This window comes from Lathyrus oleraceus, chromosome 7 (assembly GCF_024323335.1).
Source record: "Lathyrus oleraceus cultivar Zhongwan6 chromosome 7, CAAS_Psat_ZW6_1.0, whole genome shotgun sequence".
Classification (NCBI taxonomy): domain Eukaryota; kingdom Viridiplantae; phylum Streptophyta; class Magnoliopsida; order Fabales; family Fabaceae; genus Lathyrus; species Lathyrus oleraceus.
Window position 1 is genome coordinate 294970913 of NC_066585.1, and position 20276 is coordinate 294991188.

The window sequence follows — 20276 nt, forward strand, 5'->3', positions numbered from 1 at the left end:
AAAATGAAAATGGGTGGGTAAATTTTGGGCAACATGACGAGTCAGGTAAAAAAGAGCACGCCATTTACTACTTAAGCAAGAAGTTCACTAATTGCAAAAGGAGGTATTCATTACTTATGAAAACATGTTATGCACTTGCTTGGGTTGCCAAATGCTTGAGATAATAATGTTGGCCATACAATGTTGTTGATATCAAAGACGGATCCAATCAAGTATAGCTTTGAGAAGCCTTCTCTCACCGGAAGAGTTGCCCGTTGGCAAATGGTATTAACATAATACAACATCCAATATGTCACCTAGAAGGGCACCAAGGGAAGTGTGTTGTCATATTATCTCTCACACTAACATGTGGAAGATTATCAACCAATGATGTTTGATTTTGCAGATGAGGATATCTTGTTTATCTGAGATTGTGCAATTTCAGGCCCTGATGAAGGACTCGAACTAGGATCGTGATGGACACTCGTGTTTGAAGGTTCTTCCAATGCATAAGGTCATGGGATTGGGGCAATAATCACTTCTCCAACTAGATTTCATCTTCCTTTCACTACAAGATTGTTTTTCAACTCCACCAACAATATGGTAGAATATGAAACATGTATCTTCGATATCGAAGCAACCATTAATTTGAGGGTCAAAATCCTTGAAGTATACGTAGATTCAGATCTGGTTATTAGTCAGATCAAAGGATATTGGGAAACTCATGATCATAAGTTGATCCCGTGCAAAGATCATATCTTAAAATTGATTCCCTACTTTGATGAAATCACTTTTCATCATATCTAGAGGGAAGAGAATCAATTAGCAGATGCTCTTTCTACCCTATCCTCTACGTTCAAGGTTAAGTAGGCCAATGAAGCACCCTTTATAACCATTGAACATTTGGGCAAACCTGGATATTATCTAAAAATTGAGGAAGAATCAGATGATAAGCCTTAGTTCTATGACATTAAGAGGTATCTCGAGAAATATGAGTATCCTGAGAATGTGTCCATTACATATAAGAAGACCCTGAGAAATCTTTTAGCCAAATTCTTCTTGAGCAAGGGACATTATCTATAAAAGGAAGTATGACTCGATCCTATTCAAATGCATGGATAGACACGAAGCAGACCGGATCATAACAAAAATCCCTGAAGGCTCCTGTGCGACTAATTCTCGTGGGCACAAGAGCCAAAGAGATCTTGAGAAAAGAAACTTGATGTTGAATCAAGCTTTTTATTAACGTTTGCAAAATGGTTTAAAAAATGGTTTGAGGGTTTAGGGTTTTGAAAATGATTGAAGGTGAAATGGATTCGGATTTGGATGGTGGAAGCTTGGCGTTGACCAATTTTTTTATTTATTTTTGAAAGGGTTGATTTTATTCTCTTTTTATTTTTATTTTTATTAATTATCTAGCTAATGGAAATAAAAGCAATAAAAATAAGTAACAATTATAAACAAAGGGTGGGGGTACATTTTTTCAATAGGGAGTAAGAAAGTAAGTAAGATGCAATCCCATCAAACAAGTAAATGTAAACAAAAAGATCTAATTGTCATAAGACCCAAGAGTAAGCCACGGGACCGGAACTCAATCGAAGTCGAAAGTAAACTGAACTTAGCTCTAAGACTAACTTAAAGTGGATTCGTGTAGGAATCACTCTATAAGAAGTCGAGCAACCGAAGATATGCATCCCCAACAATTTTCGAAAGCTAACTTGTATTTAAACTTCCAAAATCGCAATGCAACGAAATCGATGCAACAAATAACTTAATAATCTACTTAGTAAATAAAAAGAAAAAAAATTGGTTAAACTGCAAATGACTAAAATTAACAAACAATTAAATACTAATTAAATAATTAAACTAATAAAAATTAAAAAATAATTAAAATAGAAATAAAACAAAAAAGAAAACATGAGAGTGCAAAATTTAATATAGAGTGTGCAAGAAACAAGATGGGCCTAGGGCCTAATCTAATAAATAAAGAAAAAATATATACAATAAAAATAATAATGATAACAAATGAATAAATAAATAAATAAGATAAAAAAATGGAATAAGATATGATCATGTGAGGGAGGCGGGCTCTTCCTTTCTTATGCGTTTGACCTTTTTTCAAAATTTTCAAATGAAAACCAAACACCAAAGTAAATTCACAAGCCGACAAATCATGCTAAGAATTAAACAAACAAAAGAAAATAACGGACACCAATACTACTATAGATCCGATGATGGTTGGGCGGTGGTGGAAGATTTCTTATTCCTCTTTTCTAATTCTGACTGACTCCATAAATCATAGAGGCCATTCTGCTTCTTTCTATCCCATTTTTCAGAAACTTTTGAAAAGCCTTTTCATATTCATATATAATTGTGTTAGAAGTTTGTGGGGCTTGAGATAATGCTTCTTCAAGTTTTAAACATTGTTTATTTGTAGATTCTTTTTCTCTTTTCAAAATCAGAATGTCATCCTTTAATTCAGAAACTGTTATCTCAAGATTATTACATTCTTCTATGGTTCCTTCACGGACCCTTTTTAATGCTTTAAATTTCTGTTTAAGTTTCTGATATGAGTTTAGAGATTCAAATAGGCAAGATTCAAGGTTAGAGCGAGAAATATCAGAAAATACCTCTTCAGGATCAGACTCTCTCTCTGATGAGTTTCCAGATGTGGTAGCCATGAATGCCACATTTTCCTGTTCTTCTTCAGATTCTGATTCTGAGGCATCAGATTTAGATTCGTCCCAGGTGGCCATAAGTCCCTTCTTAGTTTTGAAGGATTTTTTCTTGAATCCTTCTCTTCTGGAGCTTTCTTTCTTGAGCTTTGGACATTCGTTTCTGTAATGACTTGTTTCTTTACATTCATAGCATGTTACCTCTTTGTTTGATTTGCTTTTGGAAGTTCATTCTGAGTGATCTCCCTTGGGTCTTGATCTTCTGAAGTTGTTATTCCTTTTTCTCCATAGTTGTTTTACTCTTCTGGTCAGAAGGGATAACTCTTCCTCATTGTCATAATCTTCCTTTTCAGAGTCGTCATTATCTTCTTCAGCTTGGAGGGCTTTGCTCCTTTCTGGTTTGCGTCTCTCAGATCTGGATTTCAGGGCTACAAATTTATTTTTCTTTTGGGGCTCATCTTCCTCAAGTTTATATCGTGACTTCTGAGGGAGCTGACGAGTTCTTCCAATCTAATGTTGTTCAGATCCTTTGATAGTTTTATTGCAGTGACCATAGGTCTCCACTTCTTTGGCGGGCTTTTGACAATCTTTTTGACATGATTTGTAGTTGTCTAGCCTTTATCTAGAACCTCGAGTCCTAGAATTAAAGTTTCAAATCTAGAAAACATTACCTCTATAGCTTCATCGTCCTCCATCTTGAAAGCTTCATACTTCTGAATTAGAGTTAGAGTCTTTGTCTCTTTGACTTGTTAGTTTCCTTTGTAGGTCATCCTTAGGGAGTCAAGTATTTCTTTAGCAATTTCTATGTTGGTGATATTTTCATATTTATTATAGGAAGTGGCATTCAGAAATATTACTCTGGCTTTGTGATGATTTTGAAGTCACCCTTCTGGTCATCAGTCATCTTGTTTCTAGCAATAGCAATACTGACATCAGACACTAGAGGTATATAGCCAATAGTAACTATATCCCGTAGATCAGCATCATAACCCATAAAGAAACCTTTGATTCTGTCTTTCCAATAGTCAAACTTTTCTCCATCAAAAACTGGAGGTTTGGCATTGTAACTGTCTCTTTCATTGGTGTTGGCCATAGTGTTTTTCTCACGCTGGATCTATCTAAATTGTTAAGTGTTTGATTAGAAAATCAATAACAGATCCGAAGCTCTGATACCAATTGAAGGTAGATAAAAAACAAGAAAGGGGGGGTTTGAATTGTTTTCACAGATAATAATAACTTTTGCAAATAAAACACGCGAAAACTAATGCTATCAACACAGAAGTTTATCTTGGTTCGCTTGAAATTCAAAGCTACTCCAGTCCACCCGGCCAAGGTCATTTCGCCTTTAACAAGGACTTAATCCACTAATCTTGAAAGATTACAACACAGAGCGTCTAAGTAGATAAAGATCTCCTAGCCCTCTCAAGTTTACAGACTTCACAAGTCACTTGAGGAATATTCAGCAAGTAATGAAAAATACAGTTTTGTGCTTAGTGCTTCTAAGTAAGTAGAAGTTACATAGTATGAGAACCGAAAAAAATATTCCACACTTAGAGCAACAGCTCGTGTGAAAAGCGAATGAATAATAGATTTGTGATTTGGTTGCAGTATTCTTGTGTGCTTGGTTTTTTGTTATGAAGATGATCCATCATATATATAGGGATTTAATGAAGAGACCGTTGGATGAAAAAATCTTAGCAATGATGGACGTTTAATGTAATTAATCTCTTGTTCTTTCCATAGCAGTTTGGGGCGCCTTAACTTTCTTTCAAAAATAGATTCTTTCCAAAAACGGAAGACTTCACAACTAAGTCTTAGTGATCGGTTCTGAGTCAACGTGTGCAGAGATCAGAGTTTCTGTTCAGCGTGTGTATCTCCAGATAGTACTAAAGGCTGATTGACTTTAGAGGTTCTTGATGTCTTTCTGATAGTGATTACTTTAGAGTCAAAAAGCATTAGACCTTTAGAGTGTGATGTTCAGATTCAGAGCATCTGAAACTTCTTTCTACGTAGAACTTTGTGCACTTCCTTTGGTTCAGAGTCAGAGCCTTTTCTTGAATAACTTCTAAGTGGTCATTCTAGACTTATGTGTATGTCAGATATATGTCTATCAGACCCATTTTGTATTAGAGTCTTGCATACTTAGATAAATTATGTTAGGGTACCAATTTGTTTCATCCTTTGTTATCATCAAAACCTTAGAGAGAATTGTAGATACAGAGTCTTGTTTTTACAATCTCCCCCTGTTTGATGATGACAAAAAAACATCAGAGAGATGATGAAATAGTGATACTTTAACAAATATTTTAAAATTTATCTCAAATTCAGATGAATGACGACTCCCCTTGAGATAGATAAAGAAACTTTCAGATGTTCTTACCAGATCATCCTTGCATTTCAGCTGGTTTTTACCTTAGATATTTCCTGAATATCTTAGAATTATCATGAGAGTTTTTAAATGTGCATAGTGCAGCAAGAGGCTTAGGTATTATTTCATCATAGTTGTTTTTATTCTCCCCCTTTTTGTCAGACTCAAAAAGACTCAGCACAAAAGAGAGTAGTCAAAAAATAGAATTCATATATGAGAAAGAGAATTACAAATAAGCAGTTATTCAAACTAGAGAGAAAACACAAAAATACATAGCAGATAAGTAAGGAAAACAACAAGCAAAGCCTAAGTGCCTAAGGGTTCGGAGGCGGAGGCATCCTTTGGAGCAGCTTGTAAGAACAAAAATTGTTCTACAACAGATTCCAAGATTTTGATAATAACAAAGGACGAAACCAAAAATGGTACTCTAACAAAAAGTTTCTAAGTTTGCAGGAATCTAAACAAAAAGAAAGGAATCTGATTGCGTCATCAGATACAGAATCATATCAAATACAAATGACCAGAAGATCAGAAGCATCTGAAGCAGAAACGCGCTCAAGAAGTTCTAACTCTGAGCAAAACAGCAAAAACATCAGAGGCATCTGAACAAGGAGTACGCTCTAGAAGTTCTGACTCTGAACAAAGGTATATCCAAAATCTAGAAGCTCTCAGCGTCATCTGAAGACATCATCAGAACCCTAAGAGATCAAAACATCTGAAGCTCCGAATCCACATAGCAAGATCTCAGATTAACAGAGTCACATAGACCTTGATTATGGATTTCGTAAATCAGAAAGAGTAACGTCTACTTCGAATTTAAATGGAAAGTAACTATTATTGGAAAGAAGTTATTCAGGGAGACAAAGTTGTTTTGGCAAGAAACAACAGAAGTTATGGCATTAATTCCTATTCAAGATTAAATATCTGCCATCAATTTCAACGGTCCTTTCATCTCTATATAAAGGACAGCAAACAGCATTGAGAGACACACCAACGCACATAAACGTTTTCTTCTCTCTCTCTCTCAATCTTTCACGAAGCTTTTGCTTAGAACGTGAAACATTCTTTTGTTCTTACTGTTGTAATATTTGCTTTATCTTAGAAGCACTCTAGATTACAAAGTCTTTTTATCTATTACTTTATTTCCTCAAGTGACTCTGCGCAGTCTGTATACTTGAGAGGACTAAGAGATCCATCTCTTAGACGTTGGTTGTAATAATCTTTCAAGATTAGTGGATTAAGTCCTTATTGAAGGCGAAATCACCTTGGCCGGGTGGACTGGAGTAGCTTTGTGTTATAAGCGAACCAGTATAAATTCCTTGTGTGGTCTTATTCTGAAAAAGCGCTTATTTTCAAAAACAATTCAAACCCCCCTTTCTTGTTTTTCTCACCTTCAATTGGTATCAGAGCTTCGGCTCTGTTATTGATTTTCTAATCAAACACTTAACAGTGTAGAGAGATCCAGAACGATAAAAACCATGGCCCACACAAATGAAAGAGACAGTTACAATGCTAAGCCTCCTGTCTTTGATGGAGAAAAATTCGACTACTGGAAAGATAGGATTGAGAGCTTCTTTCTAGGCTATGATGCTGATCTCTGGGACATTGTCACAGATGGATACAAACCTCCTGTCACAGAGGATGGAGTTGAAGTTCCCAGGAGTAAGATGTCAGATGATCAGAAGCGAGTTTTCAAAAATCATCACAAGGCCAGAACCATACTTCTCAATGCTATATCTTACAACGAGTATGAAAAGATCACCAACAGAGAAACAACCAAAGACATACTTGACTCTCTGAGTATGACTCATGAAGGAAACTCTCAGGTCAAAGAGACAAAGGCTCTGGCGCTTATCCAGAAATATGAAGCCTTCAAAATGGAGGATGACGAAGCCATAGAGGTAATGTTCTCTAGATTCCAAACTCTTATTGCAGGTCTCAAAGTTCTAGACAAAGGGTACACAACTACAGACCACGTCAAAAAGATAGTCAGAAGCTTTCCAAAGAAGTGGAGACCCATGGTCACTGCTCTGAAGCTGTCTAAGGATCTGAACAATATCAGTCTTAAAGAGCTTGTCAGTTCTCTCAGAAGCCATGAGATAGAACTAGAGGAAGACGAACCTCAGAAGAAGAACAAGTCTGTAGCATTAAAGTCCATATCTGAAAGACGCAAATCTGACAGAACCAAAGCATTCCAGGCCGAGACAGAAGATGCAGATGACTCTGAACAAGAAGATTCTGATGAGGAAGAAGAATTGTCCCTCCTGACCAGAAGAGTTAAACAACTCTGGAAAAAGAGGAACAACAACTTCAGAAGACCAAGACCCAGAGGGGATCGATCAGAATCAACCTCAAAAGGTAAAACTAACAAAGATATTACTTGTTATGAATGTAAAGAAACAGGTCACTACAGGAATGAATGCCCCAAGCTAAAGAAAGACAGTTCCAGAAAAGAAAGTTTCAAGAAAAATACCTTCAGGACAAAGAAAGGATTAATGGCTACCTGGGATGATAGCGAATCTGACTCATCAGAATCTGACTCTGATGAACAGGCCAATGTGGCATTCATGGCTACCACATCCAGGAACAGTTCAGATGAAGAATCTGAAGAGGTATTTTCTGAACTCTCTCGATCTGATCTATAATCATGCTTGTCAGAAACTCTTAGCTCATATCGGAAATTAAAACAAAAGTTTAAAGCAATAAAAGGCTGTCTTGAAGAAAAATTTGAAGAATGTGGTAAACTTGAGATGACAATTCTAAAACGAGAAGATGAAATCAGATCTTTAACATTACAAAGAGATGCAGCAAATAAACATCGTTTAGAACTGGAAGAAGCGTTATCTCAAGCTCCACATACTTCAAATACGATAATTTATAAATACGAAGAAGCCTTTCAAGAATGTATGAAAAATGGGATAGGAAGGAGTGTTATGGCATCCATGATTTATGGAGTCAGTCAAAACAATAAAAAGGGAATTGGGTATGATCCTAAGGAAGATAAAACTTCTACTAGAGAAACTCACTTAACAACAGTTAAGAGAATTTTCAAATATCTGAAAGGAACTCCTAACCTGGGCCTGATGTATGAGAAAACATCAGAGTATAGACTTTCAGGTTACTGTGATGCAGATTACGCAGGAGATAGATTGGAACGAAAAAGCACATCTGGAAATTGTCAGCTCCTAGGAAACAATCTGATATCCTGGGCCAGCAAAAGACAGTCAACTATCGCTCTATCAACTGTAGAAGCAGAATACATCTCAGCATCACTGTGCACAACTCAGATTCTCTGGATGAAGAATCAGTTAGAAGATCTACAAATCTTCGAGAGTAACATTCATATCTTCTGTGATAATACTGCTGCCATTTGTTTAAGTAAGAATCCCATTTTACACTCCAGAGCTAAACACATTGAAATAAAACATCATTTTATCAGAGACTATGTTTAGAAAGGGATAGTAACATTGAAGTTCATTGATACAGATCATCAATGGGCAGATATCTTTACTAAGCCTTTAGCTGAAGATAGATTTCTTTTTATCCTAGAAAATCTGAACATTCAAAATTGCCCTGAATAAATTGTGCCTCTAAAGATGTAAAATGAGACTCTGACATAAACAAATGAGCTTCTGCCTCTGACTCTGATACTTCTACCAAGTTAAGAAGATATCTGAGTTAGAAATCTCCAGGAACCAATCCTTTGGTATTCCTGAAGATCAGATACATCAACACGTGGAGTGAATTGCGTCTAACCTTGGAACTTCTAGACAACTGTCCAGAAGAAATTCAAAGGACATACGTTTGAGATCTCCTCGAGCAGTGTGCATACTGTTGGGATTAGAGATTCATTAATGAGCCATAATCATTTCTCCCTCTAAGCGTGCTAACTTGGTTTTTGTACTAACGCTGATTTGTGTGTCGTTTTGCATGCGTTTTGTTTAGGGTATTTAAACACTCCTCTCACACTTCACACACTCTTCACTCTCACTCACTTTCTCAAACCAGCTCTCTCAGGCATTTCTGCAAGCAGTTCATCTTCATCTCGTTCTTCATCATTAATGGATTCTCAACAACAATCAGTATTCAACTACTCTCAACAAATGGACTCCAGCAACGCAGCTCAAAGCACAAGCACTCTTACTCCAACAGTTACAGGCGTAACCATAACACCAGTTTACAAGGAGCCTCATATTCTTGACCGTGAGGCTCACATCAATCTTGCAACTCCTTTTGAAAAACTGGAAGTTTTTGTGAATCTCTTGTGGATTTCAACAACATGAAGAGGAATGGAGTAGACCTAACTGAAGAACTCCGTCAACAAGGTTGGGAAAACTACTTTCAACGGCTCTATGGCCCTGTTTACCCAAACCTCATCAAGGAATTCTGGAGGTTTGCTGACGTTGACGACCATTTCATCGTCTCCTACGTTTTGGGGGTAAAAATCGTGATTACTGAAAAGTCAATAGCCTCATTGCTAAACATGGAGAAAGCTGGAGGAAGAAGGATTTATGACATCAATCCTAGGTCAAAGTACATTGCTCATGAAATCAACCCCACTATCTTCAAACACAACACAAAAGGCAACCCATCAAAGAACAAAGAACTACATCAGAATCTCCGAGTGTGGCTCAAGATCATTCTGGGAACTATTCATCATCGCCCAGCATCCAACTCATCAGATTACATCAATACAAATCAGAAGTGTATTCTGTACTGTATTCATAAGGGTCTGAAGCTTTGCCTCCCAGCCCTCCTCTTCAAATATCTCAGAGACTCCGTACGGGAGACCAGGAACAACATGAAACCCAGAACCTACATCCCTCTGGGTAGACTTCTCTCTGATGTTCTGATAGAAAATGGGCTCGTAGATCATCTGGAGAAAAACAAACTCATGGAAGATCTGGCAATAGATATTGGAAGGCCTCTGAACTCCAGAAATCTGAAGAGCATGGGAATTCTGAAGAAGATTCTAGTCAAACCTACTCTGGACACCTCTTGGGACGCTTTAAAATATCAGAGGGATATGCCAAATGGTCTCGCAAGGTTCTACAAGAATGAACCCAAAGAGGCAATTCTCCACTATCTCCAACGTCTGAAGGATGAAGGAGTGGACATCTCAGACTTCAAATTAGACGATCTTCCTGACTCTGCTCCAGATTTCGTAAAGTTCAAAAGAGGTCCATCTGAGAAGTCTTCAAGAGCGAAGAAAGCAAGGCTAGGAGAAACTTCTGAATCAAGACCTCCAACGCCTCTGCAAGAATCTTCTGTTAAGTCTGCCTCTGCTATTCCCTCTGTACAGCCATTGGTTTCTTCTACTCCTCTACCAACCCCCATCTACACCACATCTGAAACCCCTCCTTCTACAACCAGAACCTCTCAACCCTTACCCAAATTCAACCTTGCAAATACCTCCTTACCCCTATCCGAAGCTGAACAATTAAACCAAACCACCTCCTCATCCTCAGACCCAGAATCACCTCCCTACTTTGACATTTTCTCTGACACCGAACCCTCTGACCCCGCTTCTCCCACACTAGCCCAACTTCAGTCTCTAAACCGCAATTCCCAACAACCACAACAACCTCCACCTGAACCTGAAGTAACTTCACCATCCACAGAACAACCAACCATCACTCCATCTGAACTTCAACCCTCTGACCTTCATACCTCTGACACTATCCCTCCAAACACTTCCGCTGAACCTGAACCTGAACCTGAAGCTGAACCTCAAACACTCAACCTAAGCCCTCCAACCTCTCCACCTCAAACATCTGAACCTGAACATTCCTTGCCTACCCTAGAGGAAGCCATTATGCTGTTCGCAGGGGCTTCAGTACAAAAGGTCAAGTCTCTGACCATAAACTCTGGCATCAGTGATGATCCTGACTCTGTAAGGACACACTGGAACAGAGTCATTGGCTGGATGACTTCTGAGGCCTTCAAGCTGAAGCACATCTCTGAGCAAGTCAGAAACGACTTCATCAGAGATGCTGAGGCAAGACTACAGGAGCGTCTGGCCAGAGAAGCTGAAGAAGAAGCCAGAAGGCAAGAAGAAGAAAGAGCCAGACAAGCAGAAATCCAAAGGGCCAAAGAAGCTGAGGCCAAAGCTCTAGCTGACGCTGCTGCTGCTGCTGCTGAAGCTGAAGCAAAGGCAGCTACAGAAGCTGAAGCCAGAGCTGCTGAAGAACAGAGTGCTCTGACTCAGGGGGAGTCCTCTACTGTCATTCCTATGGTTCTTAAGATGCTTGAAGAACTTCAGAAAGACCAGAAGGAACTCAAAGCCAGAATGGACAAACAGGACACCGTCAACGACAATATCCAGAACCTGCTGACTCAACTGCTTCAGAGAATGCCTCCTCCTCCCAACCCTTAGGCACTTAGGATCTTTTGCTTGTTGCCTTGCTTATCTTTGTTTCTGATGTTTGTTTTTCTTGCCCTTATCTCTGATGTCTGTTATCTGAATATATACAATGTTTTGTTGATTATTTTGTTTAAGTCTTTTTGATTCTGACAAAAAGGGGGAGAAATCAAATATAGCTCTGATGAAAAATTGCCTAATACCTTAAGCACTCTACAAACATACTATTCCTTAAAAATAAATTCTTCTAACACTGGACTTAAGAAATTGCAGAAGGTATCAAGAAACTTCATTGCTTGGAAGCTCTGGTAAGAACTTCTGAACTCCCTAGCCTATCTCAGGGGGAGCTCTCTTCTATCTGGTCTGATATTTTTTAATGTTTCATCTGCTAATTGAGTTTGTTTTGTCATCATCAAAAAGGGGGAGATTGTAAGAACAAAAATTGTTCTACAACAGATTCCAAGATTTTGACGATAACAAAGGACAAAACCAAAAATGGCACTCTAACAAAAAGTTTCTAAGTGTGCAGGAATCTAAACAAAAAGAAAGGAATCTGATTGCGTCATCAGATACAGAATCATATCAGATACAAATGACCAGAAGATCAGAAGCATCTGAAGCAGAAACGCGCTCAAGAAGTTCTAACTCTGAGCAAAACAGCAAAAACATCAGAGGCATCTGAACAAGGAGTACGCTCTAGAAGTTCTGACTCTGAACAAAGGTATATCCAAATTCCAGAAGCTCTCAGCGTCATCTGAAGACATCATCAGAACCCTAAGAGATCAAAACATCAGAAGCTCTGAATCCACATAGCAAGATCTCAGATTAACAGAGTCACATAGACCTTGATTATGGATTTCCTAAATCAGAAAGAGTAACGTCTACTTCGAATTTAAATGGAAAGGAACTATTATTGGAAAGAAGTTATTCAGGGAGACAAAGTTGTTTTGGCAAGAAACAACAGAAGTTATGGCATTAATTCCTATTCAAGATTAAATATCTGCCATCAATTTCAACGGTCCTTTCATCTCTATATAAAGGACAGCAAACAACATTGAGAGACACACCAACGCACATAAACGTTTTCTTCTCTCTCTCTCTCAATCTTTCACGAAGCTTTTGCTTAGAACGTGAAACATTCTTTTGTTCTTACGGTTGTAATATTTGCTTTATCTTAGAAGCACTCTAGATTACAAAGTCTTTTTATCTATTACTTTATTTCCTCAAGTGACTCTGCGCAGTCTGTATACTTGAGAGGACTAAGAGATCCATCTCTTAGACGTTGGTTGTAATAATCTTTCAAGATTGGTGGATTAAGTCCTTATTGAAGGCGAAATCACCTTGGCCGGGTGGACTGGAGTAGCTTTGTGTTATAAGCGAACCAGTATAAATTCCTTGTGTGGTCTTATTCTGAAAAAGCGCTTATTTTCAAAAACAATTCAAACCCCCCTTTCTTGTTTTTCTCACCTTCACAGCTGAGTCAGCAGGTTCTGAATGTTGTTGTTAATGGAGTCCTATCGGTCCAGTCTTGCTCTCACTATCTGTTTCTCCTTCTGTAGCTCTTCCAGAGTCTTCAGGACAAGAGAAGCGAAATCAGAATCAAATTTCTCCCCCTGAGTCAGAGCATCATTCCTTGTCTTTGTAGCTTCTTCTGCAGCTATGCGTGCTGCTTCTTCAGCATCAGCTTTTGCTTTTGCTTCAGCTTCAGTAGCAACAGCAGCAGCCTTCTCAACAGCTTCTCTAGCCCTTTGCTCTTCTTCCATATGAGTCTTCTCTTCTGCTTCTCTTCTAGCCTTCTATTCTTATTCTCTGACCAGACGTGCCTGCAACCTCTCTCCAGCTTCTCTAATGAAGTCGTTTCGGACTTGTTCAGAGATGCCTTTCAGCTTAAAGGCCTCAGAGGTCATCCATCTGATCACTATGTTCTAGTGAATCCTCACTGTAAAGGGATCGTCACTGAAACCAGAGTTCTCAGATAATGATTTGATCTTCTCCGCTAAGGACTCAGCAAATAGGGTTATTTCTTCTTCTAGGGTGGGGAAGTTAGGTTCTGGTTCAAGGATATGAGATGTAGGTGCTAGTGGTATGGGGGTGGTTTCAACGGGAGGTTCAGAGTTATGGATGATAGGGTTTTTAAAGGGTGTTTCGATGGGAGGTTTAGATGGAGGTGTTGGTGATTGTTCAGATGGTGATGGAATGTTGGCTTCTGGTTCAGATTGGTGGTGTGTGGAAAGGGAACAAGCCTGAAGCTGAGCCAAAGTGGGAGATTAGGGCTCAGAGGGTTCCGAGTCAGAGGAGATGGTGTAGTAAGGTGGGGATGAAGGTGTTGAAGAGGGTGGTGATATTGGTTCATTGAACATTTCAGCTTCAGAGATGGGTAAGGTTGTAGTGGTGAGGTTGAATTTTTGAAGAATGGGTGATGGTGGGTTAGAGGTAGGTGTTTCAGAGGGTTTGGTAGTGGAGGGTGAAGGTTCAGAGTATGTGTAGATGGCTGAGGTTTGAGGAAGGGAATAAGCAAGTTGCCTTAAATGAAGAGATGGGGAGTTAGGAGGCAGAGACTTACTTGGAGATTCGAAGGAGGAGATCAGAGGGACAGGAGGTCTTGAGATAGAAGGTTCCCCCAAATTTGCTTTCTTAGCCTTCTTCAACTTCTCAAAGGGCTCCCATTGTCGCCTCATAAAGTTGGGTGGATGCTCAGGAAGCCAGTCCACAGAGAAGTCTGAGATGTCAACTCCTTGGTTGGCCAGATCCTGTAGATGGTGTGCAACAACCTCTAGAGGATTGATTTTTGAGAAGAGGTAAAGGCCGTTGGGAATTTTCCTCTGATCTTTCGGGGCTTCCCAGGAGGTATCCAACGAAGGATTTACCTGAATCTTCTCAATTACCCCCATGCTCTTTAGATTTCGTGCTTTCAGAGGCCTCCCAGTGTCAATGGTTACATCCTCCATCAGATTGTGATGGATCAGATGATCCACCAAGCCTCTCTCTATTAGAACATCAGATATCATCCTTCCTAGAGGGATGTAGGTTTTGCGCTTTGTGTTATTCCTGGTGTCTCTTACAGAGTCCCTCAGATACTTGAACAGCAGCGCTGGCAGATTCAGCTTGAGCCCTTTGTGGAGGCAGTAGAGTATACACTTCTGATCAGTGTTGATATAGTTTGAAGAGTTGGACGTTGGGAGATGATGAATAATCCCCATAATGATCTTCAGTTAGACTCTGAGGTTATGATGAAGTTCCTTGTTTTTGGATGAATTACTCTTAGCGTTCTGCTTGAAAATTGTTGGGTCAATTTCCTGGGACATGTATTTTGCCCTAGGATTGATGTTGTAAATACGTCTTCCCTATGTCTTCTCCATGTTCAGAAGGGAAGCAATTGATTTCTCTGTGATGACGATCTTCACCCCTAGGACGTAGGACACAATATAGTGGTCGTCTGAATCTGCAAAACGTCGAAATTCCTTGACCAGATATATGTATAAGGGACCATAGAGCCTTTGAAAGTAGGTTTCCCACGCTTTCTTTCTGAGTTCTTCAGTGATATCTATTCCATTTTTTTCATGTTTTCAAAATCAACGAAGGATTCACACAAGACTTCAAGCTTGTCAAACGGAGTGACAAGGTTGATGTGGGGTTCACGATCCAAAATATGGGGTCTTTGTATATGGGAGTGGAGATAACACCGGTTTTTACAGTGGTTTGTTGGGAAGAACTTTGAGGTTGTTCTGTTGATTCCATTTGTTGTGAGTAGTTGTACACTGATTGTTGTTGGGAATCCATGAATAAGGAGATGAAGTTGTTGAAGAATGTTGAAGATCATTGAGGATGCTGAGGATGCTTGAGAGAGAGAGAGAGAGAGGTTTGTGTAGGATGTGAGTGAAAAGTGTGAAAGTGTGAAGTGTGGTGACTATAAGTACAAAAGGGGGGCATGCAAAACGACAGTGTTAGATGGAAGATGAATAGTTAAATTTAATGATGGCATAGAAAGAGAGTTGGCATGCTGGGGGAGAAATTTATTATAGCTAAAGATGGATGTATAATCCACAAATCATCACACTGCTCGAGGAGATCTTAAGGGTCTGTCTCTTGATTTCTGCTAGACAGGTGTCTAGAATATCCAAGGTCAGATGTAAGAGAAACCACGTGTTGATCTATCTAATCTTCAGGAATACCGAAAGATTGGTTCCTGAGGATTTCTGATTTAGATGACTTCTAACTAGTAGAAGTATCAAATTCAGATCTAGACACCAGATGTTATGTTCAGAACCTTATTTTGCCATTTCAGAGAAGCATGTTTGATTCATTCTGGGCAATTTCCAATTTTCAAATGTTTCAGAATGAATGAGAATCTATCTTCAGCAAGGGGTTTTATGAAGATATCAACCCATTAGTGGTTTGTATCAATAAATTTTAAAGAGATTACCCCTTTTTGAACATAGTATCTGATAAAATGATGTTTTATTTCTATGTGCTTTGCTCTGGAATGCAGAATATGGTTCTTACTTAAACAAATGGTAGCAGTATTATCACAGAAGATAGGAATGTTACTCTCATATATCTGAAGATCTTCTAGTTGATTCTTCATCTAGAGCATCTGAGTAGTGCATAGAGAAGCTGATATATATTCTGCTTCTGCAGTAGAAAGTGTAATGGTTAACTATCTTTTGCTGGCCCAGGATATAAGATTGTTTCCCAAGAACTGATAGTTTCCAAATGTGCTTTTACGTTCCATTATGTCTCCTATATAATCTGCATCACAATATCCAGAGAGTCTATACTCTGATGTTTTCTCATACATCAGGCCAAGGTTAGGTGTTCCCTTCAGATACCTTAGGATTCTCTTAACTGTTGTTAAATGAGATTCCCTTGGGTCTGATTGGAATCTGGCACAGAGACATACACTAAAAAGAATATTTGGTCGTGTAGCCGTTAGATAGAGAAGAGAGCCTATCATACCACGATAGAGCTTCTGGCAAACCTTTTGACTTACTTCTTCTTTCTCCAGAATGAAGGTTGGATGCATGGGTATATTTGTTGGTTTGCACTCTAACATTTCAAACTTCTTTAGAATGTCTTTTATGTATTTACTTTGGTATACATATGTAGCTTCTGAAGCTTAATTAATTTGAATTCCCAGAAAGAATGTCAGTTCTTGCATCAAACTCATTTCAAATTCTGCCTGCATTAACTCAGAGAATTCTTGACAAACAGAGGGGTTAGCTGAACCAAAAATTATATCATCAACGTATATCTGACATATCATGAGATCATTTCTACTGTTTTTATAGAAAAGTGTAAAATCAACCTTTCCTCTAATAAAATCATGTTATAGAAGAAAGTTGCTTAGTCTCTCATACCAACCTCTAGGAGCTTGTTTTAGACCATACAAAGATTTTTTCAGTTTAAAGACATGTTCTGGACATTTAGAGTTTTCAAAACCTGGAGGTTGATGAACATACACTTCTTCTGAGATATAACCATTAAGAAATGCGCTCTTGACATCCATCTGATATAATTTCATGGAATGATTTACAACGAATGATACAAGTAAATAAATAGATTCTAACTCGGCGACAGGAGCAAAGGTTTCGTTGTAGTCAATCCCTTCTTGTTGACTCTAACCTTGTGCTACCAGTCGTGCTTTGTTTCTGACAACTTCTCCCTTTTCATTTAGTTTGTTTCTGAATACCCATCTTGTTCCAATAATATGAGTTCCTTTTGGCTTCGGGACAAGATCCCAGACGTCATTCTTTGTGAATTGATCAAGTTCTTCTTTCATTTCCAGAATCCAGTCATTGTATTGATGTGCCTCATCACAGGAAGTAGGCTCAATCAGGGATACTAATCCCAGACGAGTTTCTTCAAATACTTTGAATGTAGACCTTGTTCTGAAAGGTTCATCCTTGTTTCCCAGAATCAATTATTTAGAGATGTTTGGACGAATTCTTGATCTTTTCTGGATAGTTAAGATTTCAGTTATTTCTGGATTTTTCTTTTCAGCTTCCTCAGATCCTTTATCCTTTTCGTCAGACCCTACAAGATTTATCTCCATATCTGCAATTTTTTCAACTAGCTTTGACTTTTCAGAGTCAAGCTTATCATCAAATCTGACATGTATTGATTCTTCCACAGTTTTGGTTTCTGTGTTGTATACTTTGTATCCCTTAGAGCGTTCTGATTATCCTAACATAATATCTTTTTGTGCTTTTGAATCAAACTTTTTCAGATGTTCTTCAGTATTAAGAATAAAATAGGAGCATCCAAAGGGATGGAAGTAAGAAATGTTGGGTTTTCTTCCCTTACACAATTCATAAGGAGTCTTCTCTAGAATAGGCCTTATAAAGATTCTATTTTGAATATAGCACGTTGTATTTACTGCTTCAGCCCAAAAGTGCTTAGCCACATTTGTTTCGTTAATCATGGTTCTGGCCATTTCTTGGAGTGTCCTATTCTTCCTTTCTACAACCCCGTTTTATTGTGGAGTTCTAGGACAGGAGAAATCATGGGATATTCCATTCATATCAAAAAGTTCCTCAAAGAACTTATTTTTGAATTCTCCACCATGATCACTTCTGACTTTGATGATTTTAGAGTCAAATTTGTTTTGCACTTTAGAACAGAAGCTAGTGAATACAGAGTGTGATTCATTCTTGTGCTTTATAAATTTTACCCATGTCCAACGACTAAAGTCATCAACAATGACCAATCCATACTTCTTTCTATTTACTAAAGCTATCTTAACAGGTCCAAACAGGTCAATGTGAAGAAGTTATAGAGGCTTAGAGGTAGAAATAACATTTTTCTTTTTAAAAGATGTTTTTGAAAATTTTCCTTTCTGACATGCCTCACACAGAGCATCTGAAGAAAACATCAGTTTAGGTAGACCTCTGACTAACTCGAGTTTATTTAGATGAGAAATCCTTCTCATGCTAATGTGGCCCAAGCGTCTATGCCATACCCATTGCTCTCCATTTTACGTACATTAAACATGTTACATTTTGATCTTTTAGATCTGAAAGATTAATTTTGTAAATATTGTTTATCCTCTTGCCAGTGAATAGAATTGTTCCATTATTCTAAAGAATTGCTTTACATGTTTTTGATTGAACATTATATCATAACCGTTATCACTTAATTGACTTATTGATAACAAGTTATGCATTAATCCTTCGACATAGAGAACATTAGATATAAAGGGAAGAGATCCATTACCAATAGTTCCGGAGCCTCTGATTCTTCCTTTCCGATTTCCTCAGAAACCTATGAAGCCAACATCTTTAAGTTCCAGGATTTGGAACATATGCTTTCTTCCCTTCATCTGTCGCGAACATCCAGAGTCCAGGTACCATGATTGGTGTCTTAACTCTGTTGCATAGGATATCTGCAACATAAACTATCTTATCCTTTGGTACCCAGAATCTTTTGAATCCTTTGTGATTAGTTCTCCCAGAGTTTCTTGAAACTTTGGGCTTTCTAGCATTGGTAAAATTTTGTGTTTGTGCATGTGTGTAGTGATAAGAAAATGGGGATTTAGGTTTGTCATCTACAGAAGATATGTGTTTGTCTTCATTAGAATCATATCATATTCCTCTTTTCTTATTCTGACTGACTCCATAAATCATAGAGGCCATTCTGCTTCTTTCTATCCCATTTTTCAGAAACTTTTGAAAAGCCTTTTCATATTCATATATAATTGTGTTAGAAGTTTGTGGGGCTTGAGATAATGATTCTTCAAGTTTTAAACATTGTTTATTTATAGATTCTTTTTCTCTTTTCAAAATCAGAATGTCATCCTTTAATTCAGAAACTGTTATCTCAAGCTTATCACATTCTTCAATGGTTCCTTCAATGACCTTTTTTAATGCTTTAAATTTCTGTTTAAGTTTCTAATACGAGTTTAGAGATTCAGATAGGAAAGGTTCAAGGTCAAAGCGAGAAATATCAAAAAATACCTCTTCAGGATCAGACTCTCTCTCTGATGAGTTTTCAAATGTGATAGTCATGAATGCCACATTTGCCTGTTCTTCTTCAGAGTCTGATTTTGAGGCATCAGATTCAAATTCGTCCCAGGTGGCCATAAGTCCCTTCTTTGTTATGAAGGAATTTTTCTTGAATCCTTCACTTCTGGAGCTTTCTTTCTTGAGCTTTGAACATCCGTTTCTGTAATGACCTGTTTCTTTACATTCATAGCATGTTACCTCTTTGTTTGATTTACTTCTGGAAGTTGATTATGAGCGATCTCCCTTGGGTCTTGGTCTTCTGAAGTTGTTATTCCTTTTTCTCCAGAGTTGTTTTACTCTTCTGGTCAAAATGGATAACTCTTCCTCATCGTCAGAATCTTCCTTTTCAGATTCGTCATTATCTTCTTTAGCTTGGAGGGCTTTGTTCCTTTCTGGTTTGCTTCTCTCAAATTTGGATTTCAGTGCTACAAATTTGTTCTTCTTTTGGGGCTCATTTTCCTCAAGTTCTATCTCGTGACTTCTGAGGGAGCTGACGAGTTCTTCCAGGCTTATGTTATTCAGATCCTTTGATAGTTTTAATGTAGTGACCATAGGTCTCCACTTCTTTGACATGCTTGTGACAATCTTTTTGACATGATCTGCAGTTGTGTAGCCTTTGTCCAGAACCTTGAGTCCTGCAATTAAAGTTTGAAATCTAGAAAACATTACCTCTATAGCTTCATCGTCTTCCATCTTGAAAGCTTCATACTTCTGAATTAGAGCTAGAGCCTTTGTCTCATTGACTTGTGAGTTGCCTTTATGGGTCATCCTTAGGGAGTCAAGTATTTCTTTAGCAGTTTCCCTGTTGGTGATAATTTCATATTCATTGTAGGAAATGGCATTCAACAATATTGTTCTGGCTCTGTGATGATTTTTGAAGTCACGCTTCTGGT